Source organism: Urocitellus parryii, chromosome X, assembly GCF_045843805.1.
Source record: "Urocitellus parryii isolate mUroPar1 chromosome X, mUroPar1.hap1, whole genome shotgun sequence".
Classification (NCBI taxonomy): Eukaryota; Metazoa; Chordata; class Mammalia; order Rodentia; family Sciuridae; genus Urocitellus; species Urocitellus parryii.
In genome coordinates this window covers 27783936-27809532 of record NC_135547.1, presented here as the reverse complement: position 1 = coordinate 27809532, position 25597 = coordinate 27783936, and the positions used below count along the sequence as shown (strand labels likewise).

General features: G+C 39.1%; 1 protein-coding gene across 2 annotated transcripts in view; it reads left to right on the top strand.

Annotated features, from left to right (window-relative positions):
- The window catches only part of Gria3 (glutamate ionotropic receptor AMPA type subunit 3), a 264009-nt gene that overhangs the window by 69167 nt on the left and 169245 nt on the right, over positions 1–25597 (top strand). The window lies entirely within an intron of this gene.

Genomic DNA, 25597 nt, shown 5'->3' with positions numbered 1-25597 from the left:
GCTTCCTTCTTTGGTTATTCTTGTAATAGTGGTGTTCCATTTCCAACTCATTGCCTTTTTCTTCCCCCAAAAAATAAAACGTAGTACTCTTTTTAAGTTTTTTGTATTTAATATTCAAAGGAAATTAATGATTAAGACAAAAATTAAAGTAATGGTAGTTTTAGAATCTAATTTTCAAGCTGTATGTATATCCTCATGCTGTATATGACTAATGCAATTCAGGATACCCTCTTGGTTGAAACACTGTTGTTGAAAAGGAGCCTGGCAACTCAAAAATGTTTTTCTGTTCCAAAATGCACAAAGTAAAAGCAGATCAGCCTATGGAAAAGCCTAAGCTGAAAAGTTCTGGAAGATTAATCCTGTCAGAGACAATAATTATCTGCCTCATAGATGATATAACTGAAGCAAAGAAGGAAATGTGCTTTGTCCCACAGCAGTTACACCATAGATATGGGACTGGTGACAATGTCTTCTGCTTCCAGGGTTTATTCTACCAGATCACATTAGGTCTTCAACTTACAGGGCCTCAACCATTACCTGATAGAAATAATAAGTTGACACTGACTAACTTGTTCTTTGAGAATAGATGGTTTTTCTAATAGTGATAGAATATATTGAGAACAAATTCTTTTGAAACAGTTTCAGAAATTAAGTCTAATCTTAAACACTATATAGTAAGGTGTATTAATTAGCTAAAGCACACACATCATAATTCAGCTAAATGGTCTCCAAAACCCAGTTGATGTTGAGGAGTTGGTTTCTGAGTAAAACAAAGGGACCATCACCAAGACATTCCAGACGAAAATATTCCTTAATTAGTCATTTACCTGTAACTCTGGTTATGGAGTAAGAATGATTCTCTCTGGCTCAGGGTTTTCACTCTTAAGGAAGGAAGGGACAAATGGAAGGTCTGTCTTCCAGAGGGGTACCTGGAGAGGAGGTCCTTTTCCTAACTTAACTTGAAAGGCCATGTTGCTCTTGGCAACCTAGAGTACTCTTTACTCTCATTTTACCATATCATCAGATTCTATCATAAAATAATTAAGCCTGTATTTTCCTATGGTACTCACCTCCAAAATATTATCACATTTCAAGACCCTGGAGCAGGAGACCAGATTTCTAATCCAAGATCTGCCACCAACTAACTCTCTGACCTTGACCAACTCACTGAAGCTCTCTTGGCCTTGATCTCTCCCCCTCCAGGAAGGTGTTGTCCCCTTCTTAATGTAGTATTCTATGATTCTGTGATATTTTTGAGAGATTATGTCAGACACTGGGCACTTTGTATCTTGCTATAATCCAAATATATATTATCAGTTAGTCAATCAATTCTACAAGCCATTATCAACCAACCCACAGTGGTTTGCTCCAATCCTGTGACAGATGTATATATAATGTGATTCCAATAGGAATGAATAGGAAAGAATATTCATGAAAAAATTCCTGAACAACACAGAATAATATCAAATTGTTCTGATTGCCTTAAGAAAAGCTATCACTCCAAAAGAAGAGTTTTCAGAGAAAACTTGCTAGAGATAGCCTTGAGGGATAGGCAAGTTGCAGATTGCAAGAAAGGAGGGAGATGGAGATGGTGAGGAGCACAGGAACAAAGGACAGAGTCAGGAAGGATCTCTGTGTTCAACCAGAGCTTTGTTTGACTAGGGTACCAAAATACTTTGAATGTTCTAATTCACAATTTGCTAAATTTTAATGCATTTCATTTTGTTCAAGAACTGAGAATAAATTAGCCTATTTCCATATACTGTATATAATGCAACCTAATGCATAGCAATCTAGTTTTCAGAACTGAGGTTTGAAAATCAGTTCCTGAAACTTTTCAAAACTAAACATCCCTTCTACCAATACTGTAATTCCCATTTATTCGCACACAGAAGACTTAAGTAATATATTCTCTCCTTGTCTCCTGTGACCCATCTATTTTCATTAGTTCTCTATTAGAGAAAAGGAAGCAAATGTCATTTATGTCTATTTCTTATCCCTGCATCTCTTTTCCCAAAATTTTCTCACTAAGTAGTTTGAACAATTCTATGGTCTCAGAGCCAAAAGAAAACTTTCTTGTGAGCTGAGGGTGCAGCTCAGTGGTAGAGTGCTTACCTAGCATGCATGAGGCCCTGGGTCCATCCCTAGAACCACAAAAATTTCTATAAAATTTAAAAAGAAGTTAGAAAGAAACATTTCTGACCCATTTTATTTCATATTTCTTTCCCCTGTAGCCTCTAGTGAAACTAATGTGCTCTGTTTTTGAGAAGTACTTTTCATCAATTTTATTTTTTTTATTAGTTGCTCATGACAACACAATGATCTTGACATATTATACATTTGATTCAAATGGGGTATGAATTCTCATTTTTCCACGTGTACGGGTTGCAGGATCACATTGGTTATACATCCATGGGTATACATACAGCACTCCTAGTGTCTATTTTATTCTGCTGATCTTCCTGTCTCCCCTCCCCTCCCTCCCCTCCCATCGCTTCTCTCTACCCAATCTACTGTGACACCTTTCTCTCACTTTTTTTTCTTCCCCCTCACATCATCATACATGTATTTTGTATAACGATGAGGGTCTCATCAATTTTCATGTGTATGTGTAGTACTGGGGATTTGACCCAGGCATACTCTACCACTACACTACATCCTCAGATTTATTTATTTATTTATGTTTTTTTGAGACAGGGTCTTGCTAAATTGCTGAGGCTGGCTTCAAACTTGTGATCCTCCTGCCTCAGCCTCCTGAGCTGCAATTACAGGTATACATCACTGTACCCAGCTTCATAAACTTTTATACTAATCTTCCTCTTGGAAAATCTTCTCAAAACATGGCACCAGTAACCTGCCCCAGAATTTTTAATGGGTTTCTGTTGCCCACAATGGAAAAAGAAAGCAGTCTCTTTTTCAAGACTCTACATGATTATACCTCAATCAACTAACAAGCCTGTTCCATTTTCCACTATTGGGCAAATGTAACAAAACCATGCCTGCTTTAGTTGTTCACTTCTACAACTACCTGAAATTTTTCCTTCATTTTGATTATGAAAATCACACCCATCCTTTCATTTTTCAAAACCTACCTCAAACTCTGCCTCTCCAAGGTATCCTTTCCTGACCACTTAAGTACACACTAGTTAATTCACTTTTTCATTCAGTAGATGCTAGGGTTATAATGATAAGTATGATATATTTGGTTCCTACTGTTATAAAGCTTATGTTCTAATTAGGGAAATAGACAAAATCAAGTAAACTAGTGAATTAATTTAGATAAGATGGTATGATGGAAACAAAGAAAAGATAATAGCAATAGATAGGCCCTAATTTTAAAAGGAGGCTTAGTTATAGCCTAATTGAGATAGGAGCTTTTAAGCTAAGAACTAAAAGACTAGAAAGAGGCAACCATGTAGTGAGCAGAGAGAAAGAGTTTCAAGCAGAAATAGAACCTTAATCCAAAATTTTTCAAAAATTATGGGGCTGACTAAGTATGTTATCTGCCCCCTCTGTACAATCTCTTCTTTATTTATCTCTCCATTCCTTATTAAAAAAAAACATCAAATGCAAAGGCCCTATGGAATGTTTGAGGAACTGAAAGAAGACACATGTTGCTAAAGAGTAATGCATAGGAAGAAAGTTTCCTGAAAGATAATTTACCAGTGATAGGAATATGGATTCTTTTCTTAGTAGAATAGGAAATCATTGAAGTATTCCAAGCAAGAGAGTCACATGACTTGATTTAAGTTTCTGTAGAAAATGGAGTGTGGAAAAAGAAGAGAATACAATTAAAAGACCATTGTCATCATCCAGGTGAGAATGATGGCAGCTTAAACTAGGCTAGAATTGGAGGATTGGAATAGAAATATTGTTTGAGACAAAAAGCAACAGAACTTGAGGACAAAGTCAGACTGCAGGAAGTGAAGGGGAGGAAGGATTCATGGATGGCTACTGAGCTTTTGGCTTGAGAGACTGGATAAGACACTGAGGTGGCTGAGGAAGAGTAGAACCAGTTTCGACAAGCAGCGATCTTGCCCACCGCTAAACACCCACACAACCCTTTTATCCATGTCATTCCCTTAGCACTTAACCACTTTCTACTAGTATTTCACCAGGTCTTCTCACCTTCCCAAGCCCTTCTCTCCAGTATGATAATTAAAAAAACTGGCTAGCCCTTAGATTTATACTTTATGCCTCCCCTAGTACATAGCACAGACCTGATTTCAGCCTCCATTACTGATTCATCAAGAATAAACCCATGTCTGTTTTTAATGTTGGAAAGAAAAAAAAGAAGAAGAGAAAAAACAGGAAAGAAGGGCATGGGAGGGAGAAAGGATAGGAAGGGAATAAAGATGATGATGGGAAGGGGAGAAGAAATGAAGTTAAGGAGAAGGAAGAAAGGAAGAGCATATCCAATTTGTAAACCATTTGATACAGGTCTTTAGACTGTTCAGTAAAGTAATAGTTTCACATTTTCTTATTTTTTGAAATGATCACCTATTACTGCAGTAATAAAAGCTTTGGGGAAAATTACTGCATCAAAATACAATTTTTGAATATTTCAAATTACACAAGAGAAGTGGAAGATACAGAAGAGAGTACCTATAATTACACTCAAATAAACTAAAAGTACAAATGATGTGACTCTGCTGTGCCAAGAGCAAGGATGAATGAGGAACTGAGAAATGGGTTAAACATTTGAGGTCATTTACAAGATGTGTAGCACAAACTGGGTATTTTTATCTGAAATTATGAAAGAGCAAATAGATTTCAGGGACTCATTGGCTCTGCTTTGATTTCTGTCTGCAGAGAAAGGCCTGGTCTGGGGTTTTCAAGTCATCACTTCATTTAATTACTAAAACACCATCTTGGTTCATGAATGCAAAGTTAAAAATTATGCTCTTGGTTATATACATGAAAAGTCAGGTCTTGGAAAAATTATGGGGCTGACTAAGTGTGTTATCTGTACAATCTCCTCTTTATTGATCCCTCCATTCCTTATTTACCCAGTGTCTCCCACTATGGCATATGTCTATGCTTGCTTTCCCTGACATGAGCAAAACCTCAACATCTCTATCCCTACCTGCCTCTATACCTACATAAAATCTTTCCTGTCCTACATTTTGTTCCCACTGATTAATAGTCTTTCTTTGCCAGTGACAATAGCTCAGCTCACCAATTTATTCATGCCAATTTATTATGGCTACTAATGACTCGTGTTACTGCATCCAGGGAAGAAAAATATTCAGGCAAGGGACTGCTGTAGAAATAGAACCTTAATCCAAAATGTAGGTTTCTTTTTATTATTTTTATTTTTTTATCATCACACAATAACCATACATATTTGCAAGATTCAATGTGATGTTTTGATACATGGGTACATTGTGTAATGATCAAATTAGGGAAATCAGCATATTCATCACCTTATACATTTGTCATTTCTTTGTGTTGAGAGTTGTCAGAAACCTCTCTCCTGGCTATTTTTAAATATTTGTTTAACTATAGTGACCCTCTTATGGAACAGAACATCAGAACTTATTCCTCCTATCTAACTATAACTGTGTATCCATTGATTGACCTCTATCCAAACTTCCTGCCCCAGTGTCTGGTAACCACAAGTGCAGTTTGGGAGGCTCTTTGTTCAAACACCTTCCTATAGAAAGTCCTAGCACCAACCACTTCTTCTGGTTATTAGGCCTATCTTCTTGGTGCAAATGACCTGAAAATGACCTACTTCTGCATGGTGCTAACATTTCCCCCACAACCCCGACATACTTGAGAATTGCAGCCAGACTCTCTCGTGTACCTGACAACTCTCCTTGCCTTCAATGGGCACGGCCCACAGAGATGAAAGAATCAGGCCCAGCTGTGACTCTCAGCTTAGATAATGAGATAATAGCTCTGGGTGCCCTTTGAGGCAACTAGTCCCTACCTTCTTGCCAGTGTTCAATAAACTCCTGCTGTCTTCCATTCTCAACCTGAAACTCCCTACTCAGTTCCCAAGTAACTCTCTGGAAATCAACAGCCTTCTGACAGACCTTTCTATTTTCTCTCAAAGGTCATGGCAGGAACATGGGCAGTTGTAACAATTATCCCATCAGTCAACAAGCTTTCCCTGGTTCTATTTCATACTAGCCCACTCGTGGGATTTAAAAACAGCAGAATTAGGTCCTGCCTTTGAGGAGCTGACAATACTGTTGCAGAAACAATGATTTATCTTAGGGACCTGGAAAAAAATAATTTTAAACCAGCTGTTCCCACACCCACCAATGACATTTGCATTCATTAGGAGCAGGTGCCTTGGGAAAAGAGTAAAGTTGTTAGCTAGGAAAGTGGGAAAATTTTGGAAGGAACTGAAAGACTTAAGTGAAGAGATTCCAGAAGACAAGGAGAAAGGGCCCTTCCTCAGAGGACTCAGTGTTTTCAGTCTGGCAGGATTTGAACCCTACTGAGAAATAAGCAGGGCTTCAAAACTGCACACCTTCCTGAAAATTATCATTCACAACCACTTACATAACCTAGTCTCATCCCTTCTGTTCAATTCCACTTTCCCAAATAAAGCACAAGATTGCTCTCTTCCTCTTGCACTCTCATCCTCCTCCTCCTTTACCTCCTCTGTGTCCTCCTTTTCTCCCTTTTTTATCCTCACAAACACAGCCTAATACGAATGAATAGCACAAATCAGCAAATCGCTGTTATTTTATCATTTTATTACCTTATTTTAATAAGAGCAGCTGCCATTTCTTAAGCACTTATTACACACTAGGCCCTGAGTTTATGGATTAGCACATTATCACATTCAATCCTCATTTATACCCTGCATCTTTACAATTGAGGAAACCAAGGCATAAGAACATTAAATGATAGCTCTTAGGGTGATGGCTGAAAAGTAATGAAACCAGATTTCCACCTAAGTTTACAGCATTCCATGTGCTCTTCACTGGCTGTTATACTGCCTCCCACACTCTTTTTTTTTTTTTTTTTAGTTGTAGTTGGACACAATACCTTTATTTTATTTATGTGGTGCTGAGGATCGAATCCAGAGCCTTGCACATGCTAGGCAAGCGCTCTACCGCTGGGCCTCAACCCCAGCCCCCTCCCACACTCTTAACACTTGAAAACACCTATTACCTCTTCTCTTCATCATCCCTTCAGCCATTCTTCAGAAGACCTGGTACTCAGACCCTCCTGGTTGTTTTCCTATGAATAAAATCCAGTTGTCAATTTCCTTCTTAAAGCATGGTGTCCACAAATGAACACAGGTATGCAGGAGGTCAGAAAATCCAAGTTAAAAGTCAGATGAGCTACAAAGTGAAAGGCAGAGGAAGGGCAGAGTTCTCAATGCATGCAAAAGGTATGTTTGCTCATGGTGCACAACAGTGAAGTGCTGGGGTGAGGATTTGATTCTGAGGCAAAAGGAACCCATATATTCCTCTCTAAGACAGAGGCAGTTTCCAAGGCACAGAAATATATGGACCTGCAAATCTTCATTTTTAAGGGGCTATTTCTGGTTAGAGAAGAATTCAAGGAATGACCAATGATGGGTCACTATCACGAACTCTTTTAAGTTCTGGCCAAGCACTGGGAGTAGCCGGTATCTCCATTTAAGAAAATGACTAGCGAGGATTTTTTCCCCCTCCTCCACTTTAAGAGCTGATGAAAGGATGTGCAAAGGTAACAGATGGCTCCAATTCTAGTCATGTCCATTGCCTTCTGGGAAAAGTGAAGTCAGGAGAGGTTTTATTGAAATTCAAGATACTCTTACATCCGAATAAATTAGGAAGGTCCAGAGAGTACATTATCCTATGAGAGACAGATACTAAATTCCCCCATTTGAGCAGCAGTAATCGGGGTTGACAGTACCTGAGACATTGGGTAGTTTCAGCAGCCTGCCTAATCTATTGTGATGAGTCTTCAACTATGAGAGCATCTTGAGAGCCTGCACAATAATAATAGTGAATGACTATTTGGACTGGATTGTGAATAAAAGACTGTACATATGTCTATAATGAGAGTTTCAATGAAAATGAAAATACTGAAGCTGTCATATTTTTTAATACTTCGATTTGCACATCCTTGACTGCTTTGGGGCATAAAAAGATAAAGTGCCGAGCAATTTGTTGTCAGCTCTTGAAATAAATTATCATTTAAACACTTCCTCCCCACAAAGGTTATTAGCTTACTAGCTCTTTCCTAGGGTTGGACCATCAGTAGGGGAAAAAAATATCACAAGACATTAAACTATCCTTTCAAAAGCTGAATATTAGTTACTGTGGAAATTGTTCTCTCACTAGCTTAACATATTTTGCTGTAGCTCTCCACTGCTGCAGATTAGACTGCAGCGACTATTAATAAATACTGTCATATTTTACAGCTGTCATGCAAAGCTGAAAAAAGGCTTCGCTGTGATTAGATCCTGTTTACTGTAATATTTCCAGCTCAGACTCAGAAAGGCAGTTTTCCTATAAAGGTATTTTCCATAAGTAGAATATTTCTCCAACGAATGACATGACTAATTTTAATACATTGTTAACTCCTTGGTGGCAGTGAATTTGAGGTTGAATTGACTTCACAGCCAGAACTACATTCCTCTCCAAAGACACATTAAGCTAAAATGTCAAATTTTCTCTCTTGGGTTGTCTTTCATATGCAGAGATGGTGCTACTGTCAGATATGCTTTGATTAGCTCCCCTCCCCCTTAGAAGGACAAATCTGCACTGGCTTATCCACCTTCTTTTACCTTGTCTCTCTTGTGACCGATTGCATTGTTTGCAAGACAGCTGGTCAGGATTTGGGGTGGGACTGTTACTTCAGTGAGCTATCTAGAAATTCTGCTTCCTGTGCTAAAATGTCATCATATGAGCAAAAGAAATAGATCTCTAGCCCCCCTACCATGCATTAGCTCTTTGGAACAGTACTCACATCTCTGAAAAAAGGAGGTGACAGCTGGCAAGGTTGCTTTTGCTTTGACCTTCCATTGCTTTTCATCAATTTCCTTGAGAAATTAACCCCCAGTAAGCTGAATATCTAGTTTTCAATGAATAGTAATCCTTAGACCATTAAAGGTTAGGTAGTCTATAAATTCTGAGTTTGGGCCTGAGAGGTCCTTGAAAAGGTTTTTCTACATATTCCTTGGGGAAGGGACAGACTATGATGTAGACCTGTGACTTTGAGGTTTGTCCCTTGAAGCCCTTTAGACAACATTTAAAGCAAAGGCATGGAAGTTGTGGGAATTAAACAAAAGAATACATGTAAAGTCTTTAGCATCAAGCTGAACATAGTAACATGCTCAATGAATTTTAGCTCTTATTATTTTATTAAATTATAGACTAGTACCCCTCACTGGCAGGGAGGGTAATTTTGTACCCCCCAGGAGACATTTGGAGTGTTTAGACATTTTAACAGCAGGTAAAGGCCAGAAATGCTGCTACACATTCTACAATGCACAGGACAGCATCTCCCTCCTAGTAAAGCATTATCTGATATACAATATCTGTAGGGCCAAGGAAGCAGCAGGACAAGGGAATGGCTACCTGAACTCCTCAAGGGGCTATCAATAAACCAATTTAGCATTCATTGAGTGTCATTTACTGTGCCTACATTGGCATTAACAGCTGCATTCAGTAAGAGGTAGTCTTTGACTCTGAAGTACTTACACCATGGCCAGAAAGATGGGTTAAGGTTAATGCATATGAAGCATAATTAGTATGAAATAGCATAAGGCAAGAGCTAGATTGCATGGTACAGATTTGAAGGCCTGTGAGAGTCCAAAGAAGAGAGAGCTCATGACAGGCTGGACTAGTCAGGGAAGGCTTCATGGAAGATTTAAGTGTTTCTGAGCAGCCCCTCCATCCCCCGACACACACACAGAACTGCCTCCCCTAACAATGACCTTGCCTTGATTGCTTAGGCCAAGTGGGTACCTAGAACCAAAACAACATGGCATTCCCATCAATGCTCTCAAACGTCAGAGCTCAGGGCAAAAAACACAATTAAAAGAAAAACCAAAAACGGAACAATGTTCCTTTTACTAAATGGAAAGCAATTACAGGGCTGTTGAAAATAGGCAGTAAACAAAGGGAGGGAGAGAAATACTGGCAAAATTCCATTTTCCAAACTAATCCCGTAGCAAAAGTACAATTTGCAACAAAATCAACAGTACTCTCCCTTGCAGTCAAACACATCGTTTGACAACAGCATGGATACACATGATGCTTTAACTAAACAATGTATGGGGACCAGGAAGAAAAAATATGGACCAGGGAGAAGAGAGGGGAGGAGGTTAAGGTAGAGCACAACTCACTTTGCCCTCCACAAAGTGTCTAAGAGCAGCTTCATTCAGGGGAAAAGAGGAGGGGCACAAAATAGAGACTACTTCACTTCCCATCTTCCTGGATCCTTTCCAATCAATAAGTTGCCAGTGTCGGCTGCTGTCCTGCTTTGTCGACTCCACAAACGATCTGATTAATTCTCTGGTGCTAACTGCCTCAGCGGGTTTTCTCTGCAGTAGAACAGAGGCTAATTAAGATCATGTCAGGCGAGGAGGCTGACAGGTTATATTCCTGGGCCACACTGAACTTTTAGAGGGTGCTTCAACTTCACTGCAGGCAGGCAGTGCTTGGCTAGTCACTGATTCCATAGCAAGCCTCTCATTTATTTCTACAGGTTCCTACATCAATGGGCCTCCGTTTTGTCAAGGATTTACATCCTTCTCCTTGGGGTAATTAGCTGCCACTGTGTGCGCTTTCAATTGCATTACTTCAGCTCCCTTTCATTTGAATTTTTAATATCCTTGTAAACAAAGATAACAATTAATAATGGGGTCATTTTCCCTACTAAATCACATGCATGTATGTCTGAGAGAGTGTGTACTTGTGTGTCTTACAGACATCTAGCCCAAGAGGTGATTTTAGGACAGAAAAAGAAGCTCTATTTCTCACAGCAGGTAGAAAATGGAGGAAACATATGGAACTCATTACACCAAGTGGTGGATTAGACTGAAAATATAAATAGCTCCCCCCCATAAAGGCTTAGATGAACTCATGGATGACAGACCCATACTGAGTTATTAAAGGCAACAGAGATGTTTGGAGATTTCTCTAAACTGAGGTTGACACAAATTGTACAGTAGACATTTGTGGCCATATTTACCTTCTCATAGCCATAGAGTCATTCAGAGTACTGACATTGTCTCTGTTGTTTTAAAAGATCATCTCAAGAATGCACTATGCATCTAGGAGGTAAGGAGGGATGCTCACAAATGGTGGAAAGTTTTCAGGGAATATTCTATCTAGTCTCAAATAATCAGATTAATCAGATTCTCTAACCATGGCAAAGATAAACATAACTGGATACTAAAGACTTAAGGATAAATTTTAATCAGTAGCATACTATTACAATAAGGAAAGAATTCATCATAAACTGAACTCACCTTCAATTTGTACAGAAATGACTGGACATTTTGAGGGGAGAATGAGCAAATAGGAGAAAGATTAATGGCTCAGGAAAATTAAGGAAATAGAAACTTAGAAATAATAGGAAGAAGATACTGGTCTACGTAAAACTCATCTAGGTGTGTTAACCGGCACTCTTTGTTGGTTTTTTTTTTGGGGGGGAGGGGTGAATTTTTTATTTTTTATTTTATTTGTTATATATGACAGCAGAATGCATTACAGTTCATATTACACATATAGAGCACAATTTTCTGTATCTCTGGTTGTATAAAAGATGGTGGAATGAGATGGACATCATTACCCCAAGTACATGTATGAAGACACGAATGGTGTGAACAGGCATTCTTTGAAGTCAAGTTCTGCCCTGCCACAGTGGCCCTATATTCAAGTGTTAGCTGGACCAAACAGTAAATTCTTTTGGCAGCCTTGAGTTTTCTAGGACAGGCACTTTAGGGGTCCTTCTAGGGTTGTCCTAGGGAGGTGGCCTAAGTAGTTAGAAACTATGTTAGCATTTTGTTCTAGTCTTTATAGGCCAAGGTTCAGATATAGTCAAGCAGAGGGCTCAAAGGAGCCTGCCAAGAATTGGTCGAGGACAGAATTTTTTGTCATCATACATCAAGAATGCTCTGTTGTGAGATGCACATGTTCCAATGAAGGGTATTGAGGAAGATGATCATCAAACTATAACCTCAATTCCAGGTTAAGCTCTGTCACTAACTGTGTGATCCCAGTCAAGTCACATAGCCCTTCCTGTCCTTAGTTTCCACATCTGTAAAATGAATGAATGGACTCCATCATTCTGCAATTAACAATTCCTGGAAGTAGGAATTGTATGTTGTGGGCATTAGTGGGGTTATGGAAGGAAATGAGAAATAGCACCACCCATGAATAACTTTATAGTTTAGAAGGGCAACATAGGCATGCAAATAAATAGAATATCATGATTCTTTGAGATTCTAAAATTCTGTTGGCTATTATAGCACTTCCATTTATAATGAAACATGAACTGCTTTTCCAATGGCTTTTCTTAGGAAGGTTGTGGAAACATAAATAACCACCTACATTTGCTTTGGCAAATAGCCACAGACCCCCAGAACATTCAAGTTTCTTTCTTTCTCATCTTTTAGCACTCAGCCCTTAATTGTTCCAGGACCCTGTATGATAGGGAAAAAAACGGAAATGATGCTGGTTAATTGGTTAGGATGTCCGAGTAAATCTTAAAATCTTTACAGGACACTCCTGCACCATAGACTGCCACCACACACTTCTAATAAGATTTCTTGTAAGAAAATTGGCTGGGATTCTCAATAGTGGTCACCCCTTCATTGAAAATCTCTACTGTCAACACCCATTTAAGTCTTAAAATATGACCATCAGTCATTTGTAATCTGCAAGCTTCCTTGAATGAAAGGAGTGCTTCCTACCAAACATTATATGAATTTCTAAGATAAAAGACAAAGCAGTTTTAGGCTGAGGTTGTGGCTCAGTGGCAGAGCACTCACCTAGCACGTGGGAGGCCCTAGGTTCGATCCTCAGCACCACATAAAAATAAATACATAAAATAAAGGTATTGTGTGCATCCACAACTAAAACTCAAAAACAAATACAAAGCAGTTTTATCTCTTGAATATATCCAATTTCTCTAAAGATTCAAAATGCTTCACTAAGTAAAGCAGTCACAGTGTCACATGGGCTTTCCAGAGACCTTGCCCCTCCCCTCAATTCTGATCTATATATCTGATTTACCCCTAAACCTTTACCTTGATGCCCTACCTGAACCTGAAACTCAACATTCTGAACGCTGAGTTTATTCACCTTCCCCAGAAAATCTTCTCTTCCTCCTGTATTTCCAGATTGAGTGAATGGCACTGCCCCATTGCCCAAAGCAGAAACCTCATCCTTGAAACTTCCCTGTCCACCATCTCTCACATTCCATCACCATGACCCTCTTTTATATCTCCACTACCTCTGATTAAAATTCAGGCTCCTATCACCTCTTACACCATCCTGCTAACTGATTTGCCTGATTTTACCTTCTCCGCTGTTGCCAAATAGCAATCTTACCATCACATCATCCCCCTGGTTTAAAATCTTTCAGTGGCATCTCAATACTCTTTTATATTTTTAAAAAAGTTGATTAGTTCTTTTTAGTTATACAGGACAGCAGAATTTATTTTGATATAATTATATCTTATGGAATATATCTTATTGTAGTTAAGACCCCATTCTTTTGGATGTACATGATGGTAGGATTGACTATGGCATATTCATATAAGTACAAAGGAAAATTATTTCGGATTCATTCCACTGTCTTTCCTTTTCTTATCCTTCCTCCCTTCCCTTCATTCCCCTTTGTCAATCTACTGCATGTATACTCTCCCATTACCCCTTATTTGGGTTAGCGTCTACATATTAGCAAAAAACATTTGAGCTTTGTTTTTTGGAGACTGGCTTATTTCACTTAGCCTGACAGTTTCCAGGTCCATCCATTGACATGCAAATGTCATAAAGTCATTTTTCTTTATGGCTGAGTAATACCCCATTGTGTATATATACCGAAATTTATCCATTCATCATTACTCTTAAAGTCATACTCTTAACTTCTCAGCATGCCACATGTGGCCCTTTACAATCACCAAAATTCAATCCACATTCTTAGCCTCATGTCTGCCCATCTTATACCACTAGAGCTCTATGTTATCATCACATGGAAGCTTCAATATTCCACATGAATTGTATCCCCCACCCCTTTCTTTTTTTTCTTACTGAGCTGAGGACTCAACTAAAGCCTTGTACATTCTAGGTAAGCACTCTCTCACTGAGCTACATTCATAGCCCATGGTTCCCCCTTTTTCTTTAATTCCTTTGCACATAGGGTGGATTTGTTGTAGTTCTCAGCCACTTTACTCCATTCTCCTGCCCCCACAAACACTCATACAATCTGGAAAGTAAACATATTCTTCAAAATTCTGCTCAAATATTTGTTTCCGCAGGTCTTTCTCCCTGCCACCCTCTCTGCCCTCATAGTACTTTGTATTACTTCTAGTACAGCACCAGCCAAAAATTTGTATTATTTTATCTATGTATATCTCTCATAATCCTAATAAATTTCTTGAAGAAGAGATTGTTATCTTTTTCATTTCTGCCAGGACTGTGCTGAGTGCTGAGTATAATGCAGTACCTAGTTAAATTGAACAAATTAATAAGTGAATGAGAACATTTAAGCTAAAAAGAAAATGTAGATTACTGGGGCCTGGAGAGCTAAAGAAGGATGTGGATATGGACTTGCTGTGCCATGTGTAGATGGTATCCTCAGATCATACATTAGATAACCACCTTCCTCCTATGCATTGTGCTAAACCTGATTTTGAGTCCTTCTGTGACTCAGCCTCCACACCAAAGATATTACCTTCACACTCCAACTGACTTGGAAGCAAAACAGTTATTTTAGTGCTAGAAACTTTAGTTATATGTTTTTGGCTAAAGGACAAACCTGCAGTGTACTAGATGGTCCCTGAATCTCAACCAATACAGAACATTAATATTTGAGGCCTCTCAAGAGTTAGCATATAAATGTTGTACTATTTCATGCAAACCACATGAATCCTCTAAAGACGAGCATAGCATGATATTAATGTCCACAGCTCTCAGGGAAAAACAAAAGAAGGCAAATTATTTCAAAATGTCTGTATAGGTAAAGTGACAAAGATGAAAAGTCATGTGAGTGCTGATGTAGTCAGTTCTCAGTTATTATACCAAAAGAGGCAAGGCAGTCACAGATAATCCAAACAGCATTCCTGTGGGCAAGAAACAGTGTCTTTTCATAACAGATTTTCCTTCGTGGCTTTAACCTACTTAGGCTTGGCTGAGCATGGGAAGTAAGAAAGGTGTCCCAGAGAAAGGGATCTTTAGGATGTCCTTTCAAATTTCCCAAAGACAAAAAGCACCAGTTCAGAGGACTACCAGAAAAATAATATTAAAATAATTGGATGGAGCCCAGAATGCTGGCACATGCCTATAATCTCAGCAACTCTGGAGGTTAAGGTGGGAGAATTTCAAATTTGGGGCCAGTATTGGCAACTTAGTAAGACCCAGTCTCAAAATAAAATAAAAAGGGCTGGAGGTTTAGCTCACTGATAGAGCACCCCTGAGTTCAGTCCCAACACTACAAAAAAAATCATATGGAGAAATAGAAGTAAATGGTGGGAGTGGGGAATGGACACAAAAGAAAGGAGAGGGATAAAAATGGAAGTATCAAGGCTCCAAAGACAGACATTGCTGATCTTACAATGACCAGTCTTATTCCTAAAACTATAATGGCCAAAAAATACAAATAAAGAAAATCAACAGTCAAAATTTGCAAGCCTAGTAATTTTGTCTAAAGTGATTTGATGTGAGGTTTTATATTACTTTTGAAACTCAAAAGAATTGCATCAACTGTAAAATTTCCAGGTTCCAACAAGCAAACTACAGAATTATCCCACAGAAGCATTTTATATTTCTAGAAGCTGAGAAAGGCTTCCAAGGATTAGTCAGGTCACTTTCTCTCTTGGGAAGCTTTTGGCAGAAGAATGTTCCTTGTGAAAGTCCTGGAAAGAATTACTGTTTTCACTTGGCACAGTGTGAAAGTTAACCTTAAGTTATAACAAGTAACTTAAGGTAAACAGGACACTAATATTACCAAAGCTACCTGTTGTCTTCAATCCTTTGACTACTTCCAATAATATGTGTGTCATGTTTCATCAATAAAGTAGAAATTTTCAAAAGCAGGACTAAGACTTTAATAAGTGATTTTTTTTATCCCACCACTTTTATCTACCTAGCATAGTCTGAATAGTAGTATTAAAAATGATCTTAGACATGTCAAGCTGGAAAAGTTTTTAAAGTTCTTAAGTCTGAGGTTTCAGGTTCTGAAAAATGAATTGGCTCCAAATTTTATCAAGTTGGTGAGTCTCCTAATCTGTAATTCTACTTAAAAAGTGGGATTCCAAAAATCTAAAGGCTGGCCCCAGAATTATTGTATCAAGCCTTTTCTACCCTGTCTCAATTCTTTTATCCAATTGGCTAAAGCTAAAAGAACCACTTTGTAGATAAGTGGTTAATATGCAAGAAGAAGGGCTCATCGTTTTGTGTCCATGAAGTCGCAAGGCTCTGTGTAAGGCTCTACTCAACTGAACTGAGTCAATGTACCTTCCCATGTTCTTCATGTTTTCACCCACTCAAGGGACTTGACTTAAGAAGTCAACAACTCACAGCATTAAATGAAAAATATATATAATCAGAACAATGGCTCCTTTGATATCCTTGGGTCATATTATGACTGGCAACAGGCATTAAGCCCTGTGTTGCATGTCTGTTTCTTCACCCTTAAAAGGAATGCAATAATTCTAACTCATAAAATTGTTGTATGTATTACATCCATGAAAACTTCTAGAACAGTTTCTGGCACATAGAGTTATCCATTACCATCATGCTCTGACTAGGGTAGCAGGACTTTAGAATTATCCATTACCATCATGCTCTGACTAGGGTAGCAGGACTTCTGAGACATAGAATGAAGTTTCTATGGTGTCTCCTGTACCTTGCTCTTCCTTCCACTGTGCTCATTTTGGTTCTTCTTAATCAGAATCAGAACCTTTTCCCAGAAAAGGAGCTAGGAAAGCCATTTATATTACATAGAAGTAGAAACAGCTAGGGCACAACCACTCCCAGACATCTCTGCATCTCAGGCAAATGCAGAAAGCCTACGGCCAAAGGAAGGAAGCCTGGCTGTTGGAATTGCAATGCTGCCTTCCAGGAAGGGGAGCTCATTTGCTTCCTTACATCTAGATTCCATAGCAGCCCTCCATATATTCCACATAATGCTAAGGCTCAGTCCATTGATGAAGAGAAGGATGTGATTAGAAAAGTTGGGCGTGTGTGTGAGTGTGTGTGTGTGTGTGTGTGTGTGTGTGTGTGTGTGGTTTTACTGGGCATATATTTTGGAGAATAATAAAACATAAAATGAAATTCTCTTCATTCATAGCAAATAGAAATGCCTAAAGGTAACTTAAGCTGAACAGACAACCTCTTTGAAAAGTCTTGAAGTCAGTGACTCCACCAAAAATATATCTATATTTTCATTTTTTAATAAGCAGACAGAAAACAGAGTATATGTCTTTTCTGACACATTTTTAGGCTCTGCCAGCTTCACAGTACATAATGAATCCTAGAATTGGGAAGCAAAACTTACTTTATGGTCTTATATTTGTTTGGCTTAAGGGGGTTACTCTTAGGAATTGGGAAGAAAAACCATGTTGCGGTTCCAAGTTCCCTTCCAGTTTCTCCCTTCATCTTCAGGCCCATGCCCTGAAGCCAATGCCATATGGCTGGATGCACCTAGTCATCTGTGGTATCATCTGCAAGGAGCACTATGACAAGAATGCAAAGGACAAGTGTTAGAGAGCATGAGGACTCTATGGGTATTGTGTGGAAGACCGTGGAGACAGTTTCTTTTTGTGGTCTTAAAGATGAACACACACAAAAAAATGTATTATCAATTGTCCTAACTGACAGCCCCCCAAAATATGAAGTCAATATCCTGCAAACTCCAGCTTCTCTCATTGCTTGATCTTAGGGTTGTTCCAACCAAGCAGATGTTCAGAAATCTGATACAATAGCCTTTTTTTTTTTAACACAGAAAAATGATACATGTTCTGAAGATACTTCCTTTTCTTTTTGGTTTTTCCAAGTCAGGCCTGAGGACTCAATTCCAGCCTTGACATTAATCAGCTGTATGACCTTGAGCAACAACCTCTCTGAGCATCTATAAAATGGCGGTGGTTATAGCATCTACTGCATTGACCTGTTATAAAAATCAAGTGAGATACTCTAAATGGTTTAGTACAGTATATGATAAACAGAAATACACTCAATAAATATTAGCAATTATTACTTATAGTAATGTTTAAAATTTTACAAAAATATCAACATGAAACTATATTTCATTACTAAGTTCAGGAAATACCTTTATAGAAAAAAAAAAGATAAACTGCACTGTCCCAGAAAATCCTAGGTGTCTCATCACTGTGTATATGTGTACTGCTTCCTCTTTAGTTTAATAAGGCTTCTTAGAAGAGGAGATGGAGAAATACAAAAATAGGAGGCAAAGGCAACCTTCTCACTGACCCCATAATTCCTTATAGCTACTGATAAGCTATTTGTAGCTCCGTGGATCTGATGTCTATTCCTAGCACCCATCCATTTTGCTCTCTGAATGTTCCAACTCAAAATTAGACAAATATTTCCATAAACTATTTGCTTTCATGATCTCACCCAATATGTAACTGTGAGCTCAAAATTATTGCTTAGACTGAAACCCATTGAAATAGAAGAGCATTCAGTTATTCTAGTTAATATTGTTCAAAATAAAACCCACCACTTTAAACTTCTAGGCACTTTCCCCCATGTCTTTTATAATTATTCACACCCAAGAAGGAAGGCAAGGCAGATGTATCATTGTTGGTTGACAGATGAAACTAATCTGCATGCCCAAAGAGGGGAATGATTTTTCCAAGGTCACATGGTTAATTAACAGTGAAAAGCCAAGAATCTTAACACCATGTCCCAAAATTCTTCCCCTCCACCAGACTGCTATATACCTTTAGGACAAGGGACTATTTCCTCACTGACCATGAATGATGCAGAGTTTGGGGGATGGTTTGGGAGCTAATGAATAATCAGTTCCTCGGAATAATATCTACCCTTGACTATGCACCTGTTATGTACCAAGCTCTACACTAAGCCTCTTAAATGTATCATCTCAGGGGCAGGGGTAGTGGTTCAGTGGTAGAGTGCTCACCTAGTGTGTGCGAGGCCCTGGGTTCGATCCTCAGCACCACATAAAATAAATAAATAAATGTATCATCTCTCTTAATCTTCACAACACTTTTACCAGGGAGGTACTATTGTGGTCCTCATTTTACAGATGAGGAAGTAGGTATAGAAAGGTTAAGGAATTTGCTCAATACCACACTCCTAGTAAGTATACCTTCCCTCACCTTCTCACCCTGGGCTCCACTCACACCTGGTTCTCAGACAAATGGAAAGGAGAACTCATGTTTGTCAGTCTGTAGCTCCTTCCTCCCATGGGAGCCTGGGACCCAAACTGTGTTCCAGTCTATCCCACATTCCTCGTTAAGATTGTGCAGCTAGTACTAAACAGCCTGTTTCCTAACTCCCAGGTAAAGCGTTCCTTCTATTGCTCCATACTGAAAACCACCTTCCACTCTCTTATTTTTAAAGATGCTTTAGGGCAAAAAGATAAGCCAATACTATCTAAATTTCTCACAGTGAGAGGGGGAAGAAGTACAAAAAGCAAGCATATCCTGCCTAATCCCAAGCCATGAATGTGCAACTGTGAAAGGACAATTAAGGTCACAGAGCCCCAGAGAGAAAAAAGATATACCTTCCCTCACCTACCCACCCTGGGCTCCACTCACACCTGGTTCTCAAACAAATGGAAAGGAGAACTCATGGTTGTTAGTCTGTCGCTCCTTCCTCCCATGGGAGCCTGGGACCCTGACTGTGTTCCAATCTATTCCACATTCCTTGTTAAAATTGTGCTGTTTCCTTTTCCTTAGAACTATGCTAGATAACTAGAGCCAAGTCCAAGTGCTCATGGCTGCTGTGCACAATGGTTGCTTATTTCAATGACATTGGCTTTCTTAAGAAGTGCCTTTTGGGCCTTCACCTGTGATATTTTAACAACGGGATGTGGGACCAGCCCTGCTTACTGCCTGTCAGGAGAGAGCTAGGGGAGGGTTGCCATGGCTAATTCACTCACTATCTCTGAAATTTGACCATCCTCATTTTCCTGCCTCCAGAAATCCTCCCCTGAGGATACAGATATGTACAAATCACCCTAAAGACAGGAAAGGTGAAGCTCCAAGTGCACATTTGGACTGGGAAAGGGAAAAATCAGTTCATTATTTCAAGACCTCTTGAGATGCTGTAAATACACAGTCAACACAGAACAAAGATCCCTTTTTCCCCCCCTTACATTATTTATGTGCCATCTAAAAATTACATGCCCGTTCTCTTTCCAGTGCTGAGAGAAACATGCATATTCATGATCTGATAAATATTTAAGTGGGATTTATTTAAATGAGAGAGTCCATTTACAAACATTCCCTGGCTCTGAGATCTTATCCTGGGCACACAGAGGGAGGATAATTTCCTCTGGTAGATTCAAAACCTCCGCTGGCCACCTGTCCCCCTAAAATTGGAGCTCTTCCTTGAGAGCTGGTGAATGCCCCCTGCAGTATTTCAAGAGAGTCTTCAGTACCTCCTCCCTCCAATCTTGCCTTCCTGTTCTGAGATCATGCCATAGGATCAGTCATTGGCAAAATGCTAGAGCTGGCTTTTATTTGGGGGCAGGGGAAACCATCCAGCTTTCTTTGCCTGGGTCTTTCCTCTCCATCACACTAGTCCCAACTGCAGCACTCACCCCTGATACCCCTTGCCTTCCTATGGGAACATTTCTGCCCTTTCAGGAAGAATAATTATGTGATATACCAAGTTACCAGGAATAGTTGATTGTGCTATCCCTCCCAGGAGTACATACATTTTGATGTTTTGAAAACAGGTTGTCAATACTTGTTTTCAAAGGACTTATCTATCTATAGATGTTTCCATTTGCTCCTCACAAAACCCTACAAGAATTCCAAGGCAAGAATCATTTTTCCAGCCTTACAGATGAAGAAATAAAAGACATCCTGCTTGCCCAACCTAAGTCACAGTTAAATAGTTGCAGACTTAGGACTTGAAGGCAAGTCTGATTCTAAGATGTGGGATCTTTTCATTACACAAGGCTGCCTGTTATCTAGGAGGGTATTGGAAAGAAAGTGATGGTAACACATGGAAAACTAATGTAACCTATCAGCATGGTGACTACTGGGGAAACCCAACACCTCTTTCATACAATCATATAGGTAACTATGTGTGTATGAGGTTAACTCTCATACCCACTCTCGAGTACCAACTGGATCTAATCCTAACCCAGTTTCCTCTCTCCCAAATTAAATTTACTTATTTATATCTCCTTTATATAGAGTTTATGAGATAATTAGTGAACTTACCTATAGAATGAATCTGGACTGAAGCATTAAATGATTGTCAAGGGCTTACACACATTTTGACAAAAGCTTCTAATGACAAGTCAATAACACTGAATATATCAAGGATGGCAGGCAATGAGTCAGGCCAGTGAGGGCAATACCATTGGGCAAATGAACTTATCAGGACTCTAGCTTGTGCTAAATAATCATCTATTCTGCCTAATTTAGGATTGCCAGAAGAAATACAGACAGCCAATAAAGTCTTATTTTCAAATAAATGGCAAATACTCTTTTAGAATAAACAAGCCTTAAATATTGCAAGGGACAAACTTACACTTAAAAGTTTATTTTCTAATTGAAGTTGAAATTTACTGGGCTTTCTGCCTTTGTTTGCTAAATTTGGTAGAACAAGTTTAATTCTAAAACCCATCCCTCTGAGAATCACCATCCAAAAGTGCCTGTTGGGCATCTGCTTGCTTGTGACACTTACTTGTCATTTATCCTATAATACTGTGCTAGAGAAGTGGGTTGGTAAGGAAGAGAGAAGGCAGATGTAGAGGAAAGTATCCCATCATGAGACTGGTCTTAGTCACTTGTACATGACATAAAAGTACTGCCACTAGGTCTTTTGAGAAAGTAGAACTAGTCCTATTTGCCTCTCCTTACCATCACCACAGCAATGTGGTATGCTATTCTTCTGTTTTCTATTCTGCTCTTTAATTAATGAAAAAGGAATACATTTTGGCAAATCTCAAGCCCTGTGTTCTCCAAGAGTGATCTGAGCCTCGGAAGGCATACCACAAACAGCAAGGTGGGCTGGAGGGCGTGGCCAGGCTGCCTGCACAGACAGCAGGGCTGCCCAAATATAATTAAGCGCCAGGTGCAGACCCCAGGAGTGACAGTGGGAAGAGTTCCATGACCAAAAAAATATTAGGGAAGTGAAGTGGAGAATGTTTACAAGCCTAATTAGCAATTTGCACAACTTCAGAATTAAACATTTTGCCAGTGTCAGGCAACTTGGTGGACTAATAGTGTGGAAGTCAAACTGGACCTAAGGGAGGGAATGGCATGAGACTTGTGCTACTCAGCCCAGTCCAGTGGCTAAGATACCTACCGAGACATTCAAATTGAGAAAATGACCAAATTAGAGCAGCAACAGTGGGTTGACTCATTTGCAAGATGACAAAAGAGCCTAAGAAACAGGAACTCTACCATCCAAAGATGCATTTCTGGAGATTCTAAATGGATTGAGTTTCTCTCTTCCATATTTTTGCTCTTACAGTGCATGTTTCTATTCCCAGAACCTACTTGTTCAATGTTCTCAAAGTTCATTTAGAAAACAGACACTCTGATTCCTTTCCCTACAACCTACTCCCCTACCTTGGATCACTTTTTACATCCTCTCCGTAAATTCCCATATTGAAGTGATGATTTTCATAATGCTAAGTTTTAAAAATTTTATTAATAGCATTACCCTCCTTTACCTTCCTCTCCCCTGTCCCTCATCCCTTTTTTGTTCTTTAATATTTCCCTGCTACCTTCATGTCATCCATTTTTTCTTCTAGATTCCACATATGAAAGAAAACATGTGATACTTGTTTCTCTGTGCCTGGCTTATTTTGTTTAACATTATGACTTCAAGTCCCATCTACTCTCCTGCGAATGACTGCAATTTTTAATTGAAAGACATAGCTGGGTCTTATAAAACAGCTGAGCAAACCAGGGCATCTCTCTTTTTCCTCCAAACTCAACACTGTGCCTACTATATGCAAAGAATAGTACTAAAACAATACATAGATTTTTATCTCATCTCATCCTCACAATAACCCTGTGGTGTAGACAGTGTTTTTGGTCCCATTTTGCAGGTGAGGTTTCTGAGGTTCAGAGAACTTAAGTGATGTTTCCAAGGATACACAGCAGTAAGTGATACAACCAAAATTTAAACCCAGGTAGTCTCACTTTAGTGCCCATGTTCTCAGTCTTTATTTGATCCCCTCTGGGACATCTTACATATTGCTGCCCAAAATATGTCATTATTGTGTCCTTCTCTACTGCCTCAAGAGTTGAACTCCCTGATACAGTAGGCACTAGACACATGTGGCTGTTTAAATATAACTTAATTATAACTAAATGAAATTTAAAATGCAGTACCTCATTCCCACTAGCCACATTGCAGGTACTCAAAAACTAAATGGAGGTAGTGGCTACAATATTGGGCGGTGCAAATATACTGTATTTCCATTATTGTAGAAAGTTCTATTGGGCCATACTGCACTGCTTTAGAGACTAATTTGGAATGTCTCTGGCTAATATTTCAAGTGTTCTGCACTCTGGTTCCTACCAGATTTTCAGAAGATAGGCAGAAAAGAAGAAGAAATTAAGCTGGAGACATGAGTCTGAGGATGGGAGGCCTGCTATTGTGTGAGTAAGGCCTCATCCACAGGATAGAATTGTTTTGCTCCTTAAGAATAGAGCCAGTACATGCTGAATCCTGACTCACACACACCTCTCCTAATATGCCAGAATAGATAACCAGAGAGGTCTGAATATCATGTCACCCTGTTGACTGGGTATTCCCCACCAGTGACAGGAATGATTCTAATGCTTACAGATAATACCTCACATTTGAAATGGTATCAAAGGAACAGTGCTCAGAACACAGCTCTGTTGATTGTTAGCTTTGTAATATTAACACTGCCACTTATCTTCATCAAGATTATTTTCCAATCTTTAAAATAAAGTCAATAATACCTACTCTCCAGGTTTTTAATCTGGGCTATGATCTAGATTTTAACACCCCATCCCATATGATTCTAGGGAGCAAGGGTTGAAACTCATCAAACTAGATGACCTCTGAGGTCCCTTCCAGCTTTAGATTCAAATCTTGACCCAACATATGAAAGGTCAGAAGTCAGTTGGACAAAATACTTACCTAGCTCCCCACATAGCCTGTAGGCTTCATCAGCAAGTAATTTGTCAGTCATCATGGATAGCCCATATTTCCAAAATATGTCATTATCTCTCAAAGCAGCCTCTTTGAGAGAGTGCAGAGTTAGTGTTAACTTCTTGACAGAGTCCCTCTCCATCAAGTTATAGACATAACCAGAACCCCCAGTCTATTTTGTTGTTGTTGTTGTTGTTGCTGTTGGTGTTGTTGTTATTGTGTTTATTACCAAGGATTGAGCCAAGGGTACCTAACCACTGAGCCACATCCCCAGCCCTTTTTATTTAATGAATCATTTAAAAGACTCCTTTGTCTCAAAGGGGGAGGGAGTCAGATTCTTTCAGGCCTCCCCAACTTGTGCTCACCAAGCAAAATACTTTCCATGCCTAATTTTCTCTAGATTTTGCCAGGCTCGGACTAGGTCATGGTGCTGGTGTCTGCCTGTACTGTGCATCAGGACCAGTTCTATTTTCCTAGATCTAAGTTCTCAGTTCCTGTATCCACAGTGCAGTTGCCTCAAAATGGCTCCTGCCTCAGCTCACCATGGAAAATTGTTAATCACAAGGCATCATTCATGTACCAATTTATTGTGTCTAGCAGCTCTTTAGATCAGCCTAGAATAGGCAAATTGGGCAACCACTCTAGAAAGCAGTATGGAGATTCTTCAAAAACTAGGAATGGAACCACAATTTGACTCAATTATCCCATTCCTTGGTATATATCCAAAAAGATCTAAAATCAGTGTACTGTAGGGATGCAGCCACATTAATGTTTACAGCAGCACAATTCACAATAGCTAAGCTATGGAACCAACCTAGGTGCCCTTCAACAGATAAATGGAGAAAGAACATTTTGTATATATACAATGGAGTATTACTCAGCCTTTAAGAATAATGAAATTACGGCATTTGCAGTAAATGGATGGAACTTGGAGACTATCATGCTAAGCGAAATATGCCAATCCTAAAAAAACAAAGGCCAAATGTTCTCTCTGCTAAGTGGATGCTAACTCACAATAAGTGGCAGTAGGGAGAGAAGAATACAAGTTCACTGGATTAGACAAAGGGTAATGAAGAGAAGGGGTAGTGGATGGGAATAAG